This window comes from Tachysurus vachellii, chromosome 6 (genome assembly GCF_030014155.1).
Source record: "Tachysurus vachellii isolate PV-2020 chromosome 6, HZAU_Pvac_v1, whole genome shotgun sequence".
In the NCBI taxonomy this organism is placed as follows: Eukaryota; Metazoa; Chordata; class Actinopteri; order Siluriformes; family Bagridae; genus Tachysurus; species Tachysurus vachellii.
This window is the reverse complement of record NC_083465.1, coordinates 9,245,058-9,257,844: the sequence shown is the minus strand read 5'-3', so window position 1 is coordinate 9,257,844 and position 12,787 is coordinate 9,245,058. Positions and strand designations below refer to the sequence as shown.

General features: G+C 37.9%; 1 protein-coding gene across 1 annotated transcript in view; it reads right to left on the bottom strand.

Annotated features, from left to right (window-relative positions):
• The window catches only part of tjap1 (tight junction associated protein 1 (peripheral)), a 51,302-nt gene extending 39,260 nt beyond the window's left edge, over nt 1-12,042 (bottom strand). Inside the window, exon 1 of the mRNA XM_060872090.1 lies at nt 11,665-12,042. The gene's annotated coding sequence lies outside the window, so the exon portion shown is untranslated. The remainder of the gene's footprint in view (nt 1-11,664) is intronic.
• Nucleotides 12,043-12,787: the final 745 nt, after the last annotated feature.

Genomic DNA, 12,787 nt, shown 5'->3' with positions numbered 1-12,787 from the left:
CCGTGAAAGGTTTAGCTCCGTTTCATGCGGAAGATGTTCAGTTCTCTCCAGTGCTGGAAAGCTGATCCTATATTAACACGGGTCCTACTTCTTGCCTTATCGTAAGCCTTTCTTCACTTAATTTCTTTGTTTTTATCCGCCATGTCAATGTTAAAACCGCTTTCTGCTAATATCACACATGCGCACTGAACACTCTCTCCGCCCATATTGAAAAGACACACCCCTTTCTGCTCATTGGCTACACGTTTGTTTTGTTTTTGTTTTGTTTGGTGGCCCAATGCAGTTTTCTGAAGCATTTCTCAAACAACGGAGACCCCACCTTTAACAAGGCCAGGAATGTTTACAAAACTGAAATCAGGATCTAATTAATGACAAACAAATGATTAACTAATCATAAAATTAGAATGAGGTAAACTACATGTACATGTGCTCTGTGTTGAACAGCAGCAAAGCCACTTATTGAGTTTTTGTATTGTGAAGTCATCCTGGTAACAACACAATGATAAGTTTCTGGAACTGAAACCCGGTTCATTTTTGGCAAAGACGTTTATGGTTTTATTTCTTTGACAGAACGGATTTGACGCTCTGCTCAGAAGTCAGACAGCACTAATAAGGCTATTAAAGTTTGTATATGATGATAGTAGGCTAATAGGAAACACAGAGGATACAAAAATGTATTTTTCCCTTATTTATTTATCTTAAAACTAAAGACAGTGTGTGACACGATCGTCCTACCTGATCAGGATCTCGTTAGCTCAAATCAATACTCCTAATACAATCATCAATCATGCCAGGCCTAGAAGCTCATATGTTTAGTAGTACAAGGTTGAAAAAGAAACAACTAGCTAAGTAGTTAAATATTAATTACAAAAATTACAGTTCATGGCCATTATGCACAAATTAAATCTGTAATGTCATTAAAAGTGTGCCACTTGCTGACTGAGGGACAGAGATGTAGTTGAGTATGTGTGTGTGTGTGTGTGTGTGTGTGTGTGTGTGTGCGTGCGTGCATGTGTGCGCATGAGAGAGTCAATTTCTAATCACTTGATTCTACCCTGAAAGGTGTGTGTGTGTGTGTGTATATATATATATATATATATATACACGTATATATATATATATATACACGTATATATACGAAGAAGAAAAAATAAGAAAAAAAAACAATTAATATATACAGTACATTCAAAGTTTAAAATTAATTTAAAAATATGAATTTATCATTTAAAATACTATATATCTGTCCCTATAGGAAAAGCAAGGAAAAACTCCCTAAGATGATATGAGGAAGAAACACCTTGAGAGGAACCAGGCTCAGAAGGAAACCCATCCTCACACTGGACAGTAAATAATGTAAATGTAAATAATGCCCTTTCTACAACAGTTTATAATAGTGCAACCGAGAGCTAATGGGTCATCGTAAACTCTGAGTTCAGCAAAGACCCAACACTAATTTCTTTCTGTCAAAGTCTTCAAATGATTGCTGATAAAGACCAGACCATACAGCTGGCTGATGCAACATTGGATCAAAGAAGGTATGACGGTCACCGGGCATCTCCAACAATCCCATGAGTCACTGGCTGACCATGCAGCAATCCCGGGCAGGATGACCACCAGGCAATGAGACTCCAACCAGGGGGAGAACTTCAGGATTGACAAAGAAGCTCCGTAAGAAGAGACATGACTATAATTACAATAACCACACTGGGAATTGTCACTATGTGCATCACTCCACTCAGGTGTGTTTGCCACATACTGTAGAATTCCACGTCCTAACAATTACTACAGCAGTGTTAGAGCAACCAGCAGACATGGCAGTTATTCGGGAATATAAATTATGGCTAAAAATTAAGAGGAAATGAAAATCAAGAAGGGAAGCCAATTTTTCAGGAAGCAATAAGAAGTCACATGAAGTAATGTGTACAACCTAGTAACAGATCTGCAATAGTGTGTGTTTTATCGAGATCAAGTTCTGCTAGCTGGAAAAAAAATAAAGAATACATTTGTCTAAATTATGTGCAAAATGTCACTTTTTTTTCCCCATAGAACTGTTGCATAAAAGCAAGCCACATTTTAGTCCATCTTATGAATATAATTAGTAGATGGGGGATTTTCTCAATGTAATAAATGCTGATTAAAATGAGCCGAAGTTTAACTGAATCATACTCTGTGTGATGGATTAGAGAATTAAGCACATAAGACTTAAAATTTCTGCTCCCAAAGCAAAGGTTATTAATTTATGTAGAATTACAGAAAGGCAACAAGAAGAATTAACTCTGTGCTATTAGGAATTATTATTAAAGCAGATTTGTTCCACTAGGCTTTCACTGGCATGTCAGAGACAGAGGTTTTTCCAAGTCTTCAAGTTCCAATTAAACAAGCTGTATAAAGAGATGTATTAAAATTGGTCTGCGGATGAGCTACAGACTCAGTCTGATCTACGTTAGTCTACCTCTCAATAAAGTCCATAGCCATAATCTGTCATTCTTTTTTAACGTAATTTGGTAGAAATCCAAAGTGCAGTTGTCTGTCACAGAGAGACATTTAGGCTAAGAGGCTAATCATATGTAACTTTTCATAACATCAGACAAATAGTCAGATAGATATGCTCAGATAAATATGTAAATATATGTACAACAGTAACCAAGAAATATACAATATGAATCCTCAGTTGGGGTATGTGAAGAAAAGAATTCCACTGTGCTGTAATGTATATGTGGCGATAATAAAGGCTTCTATGCCCCCCGTTCTGTTCTGTTCTGTAAACGTGGGTAAGCAATGTCTGATTTCTACTCAGTCTCCACAGACTGGACAGATTTTATATAACCAAAGGCAGTTTACAAATCTGAGAATCACTAGAAAAGTAGGTCAGTATCGACAATGATGTACAATATTATGAAGTGTTTCTGATCCTGCTGTTGCTCTGCAGAACACTGCATCTCAAAAGAGGATGTTCAATGAATCACCATGTAACATCAAAGAAAAACCAAGACTACTTCCAGCAAGCCTGAGTTAGTACTGTGCTAATGAACTGGTACCTAGTGAGATCTGGTCAAAAACTCTTCTCATGACTCCTATACAGGGGACGGACAACGTAAAGTGAACACACATTGTTATGGGGGTAATATTATTTGTGTAGGCTAAAATTAGGTGAAAATTAAATGGTGTGATTAGGCATTGTTGAAATGGGTGACTTGTCAGACTTCCAAAGGAAACTGATCATGACTGTGTGCGTAAAGCATGACAGGACTTCATCAGTAAAGAAGTATAGTGGACAAAAAATCAAAACAATGATAGGGACTGTGTCCAAACAACACAGAACTATTGCAGCAAACGTGACAGCAGAACTTAATGTCCACCTTAAAAGACCCTGTTTCCATAAAAACAGTCTGCAGAGAACTTCACAAAGCCAACATCCATGGAAGAGTTGCACTTGCTAGACCATTGTTAACAGACACAATGCAAAAATGTGAAAAAGATGGTGTAAAGGTCATAAAACCTGGACAGATAAAGACTGAAAACGAATAATATGGTCAGATGAATCATCATTTACATTATTCCCAACAGCAGATAGAGTTAATGGATGAAAAAGCCAGCTGTCAAACATGGGGGTAGATCTGTGAAGATTTTTGCGGCCATATTTTGGTATTCTGCTGGCCAATCATTAGCCTACATGGTCATGTTACTGCCAGCAATTATTTGGGTGGAAGTGCATCCTATGGTCATTCTAAGAAACTGTAACAATAACAAAATAATATTTATAAAAAAATTATATTTATATTTATATTAAAAGAATATATATATACTGTATATACACGTGTGTATATAAAACCAGAAGACCCCCCACCCCATGTTCAGCATGTTCAGCCCTGCAGACAGACAGACTTACAGACATTCTGAAATTCCTGCTATCTTCTAGATGTATTTTTGGATCCACACATTGCTTTGATTAGTTTTTCTGGAGAGTGTCATTTTTGTGTGTGTTAGGACTGAAATTCAGCTTGCCAGCGTGTCCCTCGGCTGGATTTGCGTGCACCAGCCTTGTGTTATATGAGCCGCCAGCTGAAAATCAGTCAGAGACCACAGAGAGTATTGGACAAAGAGACATCTAATCCAGGCAGGCTTTTTGACTTTTACTTCTAATTTAGACAGTTTATTATATTTCTGCATCTAGTGCCCTCAGGATATCAGGCCCTACTTAAAAGCTTTTAGGAAAGCAAGCAAAGAGCAAGCAAAGTACACACATTAATTAACAAGACAGCTACTTGTCTGAAGGGAAATGTGCAAAATTCAACAGTAAAGGTCAAAATTGCCAGTCTTTCATTGGGTGATGATTGCTGAGCAATTCTTTTATTAAAATCAAGGTATGGCCATGAAACCTATCTACTAGGAGCATAATGATACAACATGGTTCATGAGACTGGCTTCACAACTGGATTGAACTCAATTCTGAAAACTAAACCAAATCTTAAAGAAATTTTCTGATTGGAAACACTCCTTTTATGTGATTCCAAAATAAAGCAAATTGAATCTCTGAGGTTGTAAGCAAAATGTGATCTCCATGATTGACAATATTCTTAATGAATGATTTTATAAATGCACCCAAAAATATATATTAAATAAACCAGCTGGGGGTATTTTTAACCAGAAACAGAGCTCCAAAGGAAGTTAAAATGCTTGAGGTTTGACTCTCTCACAGTTACTGCAGACTGCAGCACATGGGGCTGGTGTCAATTTAAAGCTACTGATAAATTCTGGATTAGTGCTAATCCTAGCATATGAACTGTAATGCGGGTCGGTCATTGTGATCCAGAGATATCAGTCTACTGGTCAAGTGCAATGATTCCTGGTAATGTTACAGGATCTCACTGAAAGAATATGATAACATGATCAGTGTGCTCTCAATATATTAGACTTGTAAGGGATACACAGATTAGGACCTTTAGGGTTTAAGCAGTACAGAGAAAAGGAACAGACAACAGAAATGACACAAAATTCCCAGAGTGCAGTATTTGGAAGAGATATCATGAGAGAAAACAGCTGAGGATGTGGTCATTGGTTGACATGGTGGAGCTGCAGAAATACAAGCAGTTCTCACGAGCTGCGCTACCTGCTGCCAACTAGAAAGAATGCCAGGAAGTGTGCCAAAGCATGTGCAAAATGAAAAGGCACTCATTAACATGTGCCCATCAAATCCAAAATGTGAGCCGATGAAGATGTGAATGCACGAGCAGCATGTACGCATACATGTGCTTGCTTTCCAAAAAGAAACAGAAATCGCTGCTTAACAGCTAGAGAGATTTGTAATCACTTTATGTCTCCTTGGTACCGGTCAACCTCATGGGAGGTCAGAACAACGCTGAAGCGGCTCTTTTTTGGCTCCTTGGGTTTGATTCACTGTTCCTTGGAAAGGATGCACTCAACCAGCCATAATATCCAATCTGCAAAGGTGCCAGGAATCAGTAGAACTTAAGGCAATCTTGGGTCTGCTGCAGAAACCCTTTAGGTAACAGGATAAGGGAACAATTTCAGAGAACACTGCAGATTAAGTCACATGTAGCCCCTGTGCATCTTCCTTTAATGTCAATGAGTACATTCACAGAGCAGACAGGATTACCGGAACTTCTTTACGTCAGTCTGAGTTCTAGATCACTTACATTACTACAGGTAACCTGACACAGTAGCACAGCCGCCCTACTGACATAAATAGTCTGCCAGTCTGTCGGGGTGAAAGAACGCATGGCATACTGGAACTGATTTGTCTTTCTGGAAACATCGATAGCAGAAATATCTCAAAACAGCACCCGGACATGTTTAGCGAAACTGGTTGATATTGGGCATTGATTGGAAGGGCTCCAAATTCAGAGGAAACAGGACAAGACAGTGAGCAGGAGACAGGAACACAGAGAGCGTCATACTGTATGAGTCAATGAATGTCCTGCTATGTGTTGGCAGCTGAGGTGCCATTGCAAGGTGCCATTGCAAGATGGCACTTGCAACACGACACTTCCACCCCCGGGGTTCCTAATATACAACCAGACAGAGTTGATGTCTGAAAACCTTCTTAAATAACTAATACTCGCTGTGCAAGGATTAGTGACGTGGCTGAAATCAAATCCAAACATGCAGACCATGACTAGAGGAAAGAAGTCATTCTAAAGGAATTACAAGCGAAACCATTTTAAGCATAAAACAGACCAGAGAATATGTGGCTCTCTTTGGGCTTCTGTACACCTTTGGGGTAAAGCTGTCGTGCTGTGATACAAGAGATAAGCTCACAGCACCAGTTGTGTACTTGTATGCAAGAATAACTGTCCCTTTGGCTTGTCATTACATGTATCCAGTATTTTTTAAATCTTTAATCTCTGCTAAGGGACAGCAGGAAGTTGCTGTTTTTCCACCAATGAGGATGGCATTGGGAAAATCTGCATCTTTATAGATTCCGCTTATGTAGTGTTTATAGCAAGTTAAACGCTTTGTGAACAAATATCAAGAGTCACCTGAAATTAAGGATATTCTCCTAGGCAGTGTACTGTGGAAATGTCAGGCAAACACTTCATTTGAGGGATGTGTTTAATTTAAAGGTCCTTGAGGATGAAGTTAACTTCTTCCCACATCAACTTGTTAGTAGTTTATAAGCAAGTGGTTGTGACAGAAAAGAGCAAATTAAAAAAACATAGCTTATAGTTCTGCTGAAATCTGGTTATAGGAAAAGAGGCGAGCATAAAAGTTATTTCCTCTTGTTACTTTTGTTGTGCTAAATAAAAGTATGTCTTAAAATGACCCATGATGAGAGACAACATTCCACTGTAATGGCCACTGTTTTTTGTTTTTTTTTTACAGTTTTGGAAACAATCAGTCTGCGAATTTGTAATGGCAGAAGTAAATTTGGGCCAAAAGTTGTACATATGGTACATTCACTCATCCAAAGCCCTTCACATTTCATGTATATCAAAGTCCAGCTCTGATAGAAAGTAATTACACTTTGTGTCTTCACCAGTAGTAGCTCAAAAGAAGAATCCTGTGCTTGCAAATAATTTTTACCAATTTTAATAGAAGTAGTTTTCTGAAAGGAAAAAATAAACACCCTGAACATAAAAACTAAATCCAGGATGGAATGAAGAACTAATGAGGACACAGAGAGACACTGTGATAATATTAATCCACAGTTAGATCTTGAGACTCATTCAAGGGGCTTAAAAAAATGTATCTGAACCGTGAGAGACTGGAAAGCAAAATGCAGTGGTTATACTGCGGGTCACAGATAACTGGATTGACGCAGTAAACATAAAACATGGCCCTGACATGCTGACAATAAGAGTGGGCAGCTGAAGGGCTAATTTGCACAAGAATTAAACGGTGGTTACTCAAGAGCATTCCACCATGACTGGGGCACAACTGAGGAGAGGAATGGATCCAGTGCACAGTGCTACAGACTCGGTAACCTTCTTACTTTAAACGCCTTCACACATCCCTCCAAAACAACCTGTGATATTCACCACATTATAAGTAGATCATGATCACAGTGTTGTTTTACAGCAGTAGAATCACTAATGCCAGCTTTAAAAGCCACCTTGAGAAGGGCTCATAACCCTCCACTACTCAACACTGCACTTCAATTGGATTGTGCCAAAGTTCCAAATGATGAAATATAAACATTATCTACTGCAATATTTCACATGCAAACTCATTCAGCATCACCTAAACCTGCCCAGTACACAGTACAGCCCTGAAAGACGTGTGCACTACTGCAACCGCATGCCTCAATACCTCAGGCCGTTTTAAGGCTTTTTTCCCCACAAATCCTTTAACTCAAAACAATTTTTTAAAAAAGCAACTGCTTTGATAAAAAGGCAGCTGATTTGACAGTGTATCAAAGTGCACCAGCCTGTGCTTCATCTCTCCTCATTAGCACAAAAGTGCAGCCCAGATTTCACTGCCACAGTTTGCACAGCCACTCTGCTTTACAAGCTCCAATTACGGAGATCACCCAATGTGTATCCAAACAGCTGGCACAAAAATATGTCAAACCCTCATAAAGGACGCTAATAACTGACTAAATATCAGTTGTGAAGCATAAAATCACTTATCAGGAAACACTGAATCAGTGAAATACTGAATCAGACATACATGTATCGCCATACGTTTAGCAGTTCTCCAGCCTTCCCCATGCAGGATTGTGAAATATTGATTTTTTTTTCCCTGCTTGTGTTTCACCATTAAGAAAATGATTTAATCTTCCAGAACCAGCAAACAAAAAAAAAATCAAACCAAAAAAGAAAAACCAGCATATCCACTATTTCAGGTTTAAGGACAGTACTGTACAGTACAGTACTATGGAGTGATGTATTATTATGGCAGGGCTTCCAGCGAGTGCCAGTAAAAATCAGAAGGATCAAAATACTTGCAACTGTAAAACATTCCTAATTTATACGTCTCCTATTTTTCTTGTGTGCAAAGAAGGATCCAGAGTTTTTTTGGCGATAACCTGCACTTTAATACAAGCAAGACCAAAGTGCAAATCTTACACAAAGTGAGAAAAGGTTCTGGTTATATAATATAATATAATCAGAATACAATCACAATGAAATGTTACTTCACACAGGTCTATCCCATCTTCCAACCCCTCACAGTAGCTAAGGTGTGCTAATAGTGGTGCTACTTTGCACTACTTTCAACACATCGTTTTACAAATCCCCGGAAATGTCTTAATTGATAAAATCCCATTCAAACACCACCATTCTTAAGGAATTGACACATCAGAAGCGAACCAAGCATGTATATGTCCACTGACTCACAAATGCCGTTAGCAGAAAACGTGCAATAAGTGCAGTACCATCATCACATATCGTACCGCTTCCAAGACTTGATAGGTCTGTACAGCTTTACTGCTCAACCATCTGGCCGCTATAACATGAATGACGATCACCTTAAATGCAGCCTAAACAGAATAAGAGGTAAACAATGAGCTAGGGCTGGGCAAGTTGGCCTAAAATCAAAATCTCGATTAATTGAACATTTTAACTCGATTACGATTAATGAACGATTATTTTATTTTTATTTATTTTGCTCTCATAGTTCACTGACAAGTTTTGTTTAGTAAATATGCTCACATATTACAAAGAGATTTTTTAATGAAGGGTGCATTACTTGATTTTAAAATAATTGAAGGAAACACACTATCTACTAGCTATGATTATTTATTGAACATCAATGTTGAACAACTGAAATTAAAGCACACATTGCCTAAAACAAAGGCACTTTGTTCTTATAAAAAAAAAGTAACAAGTAAAAATAAAAAAAAAAAAAGTAAAAATAAATAACTTGCACTTTTGGAAACAAAATAAATTATTTTCAATGTTTTTCATATTAAAAGTAGAAAATAAGCAGTATCTTTTCTAAATAAAATAACTCTTGTATAGCTTCGCTCCACTGTAGCCAAGGGAGTCATATCCTTTGCGATGTAATAACAAATTGCGTCATTTCTTTCGTTCCATCTTCTTGAACTCTTCTCATACTGTGTGGCATTTGTGAATGCATTTATCATCAACATCTGCTTTGCAGAGGCACTTGTTACTGAGCGCTTGTCAGTATCTTTTTGTTTTTTTTTTGAGCCATGCACTGTTCATATTCAGTAACGTGATTGCGCTCCAAGTGTTGAAACAAATTGGTGGTGTTACCTTTTGGCGTCGAAACTGTTTTTCTACAGTGTCTACATCTGACTTCATTTTGTTCGATGTCATCCTTACTGAAGCCAAAATGTGTCCAAACGACAGAGACTGCATTTTTCTTTGGTACAAGCTGCTCTTTTTTGCTCAGTTGTCTGAGTGTTTAAGCTCTCCATGCTCGACATGTCGGTGGAATAACGTAACGTAACGGGGTCACGTGACTTCACACGCGGTACTGTTTTTAATGGGAAAGTAATCGAAATAATCGACCTGGAAAAATTTGATCGATTATAGGTACTGAATGTCGATTTCGATTACTTTTCGATTAATTGCCCAGCCCTACAATGAGCAATTCAGCATAAGCACTGACTAAAGGTTAATGTTTTCCACATCTGCACTGTAACCAGTTGTGAGTATCCCTTTAACAATGACCTAAAGAAACAACTGGTTTAGACTTTAACAACATCTGAATGCTACTAAACTCAACTGTGCACCACTAGGATTCAGAAATCCTGAGCAAATGTGTTAGATATATAATTTAAAAGCTCAGTGATCTGAAAATGCTTACATTACTTTCTAAACCTCTGTTGAACACGTTTAAATGTGAAATGTAAAGATTTTGAGTTATTTAATAAGACTGAACAAAGTCAGTCAAAATACTCCATGAAAATCAAATCCTACTTGAGAAACTCATCAAGTTAGAATTGTTCACATCAGTAAAATTGTTTCAGGTGTCCTTGGGCTACAAATATGTTCTGTGATACCATACATAATTTGTTATGAAATTTGAGGCACATTTAATGAATCATATTCTTAGTTACTTCCACATTTCCTCATGATTGCAATTAACGCTAAACAGGTTTAGATGCCACTATCAATCCTTACAAACATTTAACTGTTACAGACCAACAAGACTAAAGCAACCGTATGATATCAGCTACCAGCTGAGTAAACTGGACAAAGATTTCTTTCTCTTTTTTCTTTACCAATTCTAACACACAGCTTGTGCCTATCATTTTTGACTGATAGACTATTGTACATTACACTTACATATAGGTTATTTTCTTGGCACATACTTATTAAGTGCTTGTAAAGTCTCATTGAAATGGCACGAGAGCTGTAATTTGATTCTGTTATTTGACATTTCCAGGTACAAAAAAACCCATGAAACGCGTTCTGATTGCAGAAAAACAGCAAGTGGATTGACACGATACAATAAAATCCAGCTTGCCATAGTGTGTATGTGGAGAATGTAAAGTAAAATAATGTATCCATGCATCATTACATATCAACACAGAAGATGAGGCTTAGTAAGAGGTCGGTGAAAACATTTCTCTTTGCATTTTGACCCTAAAGTGGGTTGCAATCGGTGTCTTGAATGGATTTTCTGTCAACTCATTACCAGGATAAAGCTTCAATCCTTACTGCAAAAGTGACTTGACACAGAGATCTGTTCTTTCACATCACATTGACAAACGTGATCTGCACATAGAACTCAACTGAAGGAACCGATTTAATCCGAATTCAATCCTATTATTAAACCCTTTTCCTCTCACACTCAGGATCACGTTGCTATCAGTGTGTGAGAGAATTAAAAACAAAAGGGTCCTGAATCGGTTGACGCTAAACAATGATTAAAAAGGGTCGTGAAGTCGTCGCATTTATATTACAGTTAAAATCAGTTCGGCTTCTCTTCATGATAACAGCAGTCGGTTTCAGACAACGACAGAGCGACATTTTTAGGTCCAGCTTGAGGCTGTTTAACAGTCTCCTCTGGTCTGTTTATGGCATATTTACTGATTAATCTGATCACCTGGACCTTAGTAACGCTCTATAACTGAGATTCATATTGATAATTAAACCATACAGTGTGTTTATTGGGTGTGTTGATCTCCACTCGATAATCAGTGACCGAGTTACTGTCAGAAATAATAAACAAACAAACAAACAAACACGCACTATTTGAGTAACAGTGATAAATGTACGTTGTTCTTACCGCCTATTATTTGTTCCTAAGTCGTTGTGGAGACCCAGACGATCAGATTAGATGAACAAGCTCGTACTCCAAGCCACGGTGATAAAGTTTGTGCACTGTGTTAAGTCACTCAGCACCACCAGTCCGCCTGCTTGCTAACTAACACTTTGCTATCGTCAGGAGCCGCAGTTCGTCATTTAACGTTATTCTCGGTTCTCTACTGCAATAATACAGACACCAGGTCCGCCGTTCATGCTTCACTGGCTTCCAACGACACGACCAATGCGCCGAAATCCAGCCCTCACTGAGAGTACGTTGTTTGGGATCCGAACGAAAGTTATCCTTCTTTCGTCTCTCCCAGCGCCATCTTTCCCGCGAGGCACGCCGGGTAATCCTGAGGAATCCCCACGCAGTGCGCGTTGAGTGGAACGAAAAAGCAGGTGGGACCAAAGATTTGGGCTTCGTCCCAATCCGCATCCTACCTACTAAACAGTAAGCAATAGGTGACGACCAATTTAGTTCATGCGGTTTGAGATGCTGCCTTTAAAACCAGCCAGTAAAAATAGTTTATACATTCATGAACTTCATATGATCTTTTGCATCAATACAACATGTATCAGACTGTATATTTGTAATCACACCCTCCAGTGTCACCCATATGAGGATGGGTTCCCCTTTGAGTCTGGTTCCTCTCAAGGTTTCTTCCTTTACCATCTAAGGGAGTTTTTCCTCCCCACTGCTGCCTGAATCACCTCAGACTTGCTCAATGGGGATAAATACATACACATTGTGAACTAAATACATCTAATATTAATCTTTTTATTATTCTTTATATTAACCTTTTGTTCTATGATTATGTTCTGTAAAGCTGCTTTGAGACAATGCCAATTGTAAAAAGAGCTATACAAATAAACTTGAATTGAATTGAATTTAGGTCGTAATGTATAATAATAATAATAATAATAATGATAATAATAATAATAATAATAATAATAATAATTTGAACTTGAACTTGAATAATCCATAATGATATTGATGTTTGAGATACTGAGAAAAATGAACAGTAATTTATAAATGTGTAACCATCTAAAACAGTGATTATTCCTGGATTTTTACCTTCTTGTGTAATCCTGTGAAAGTGTTG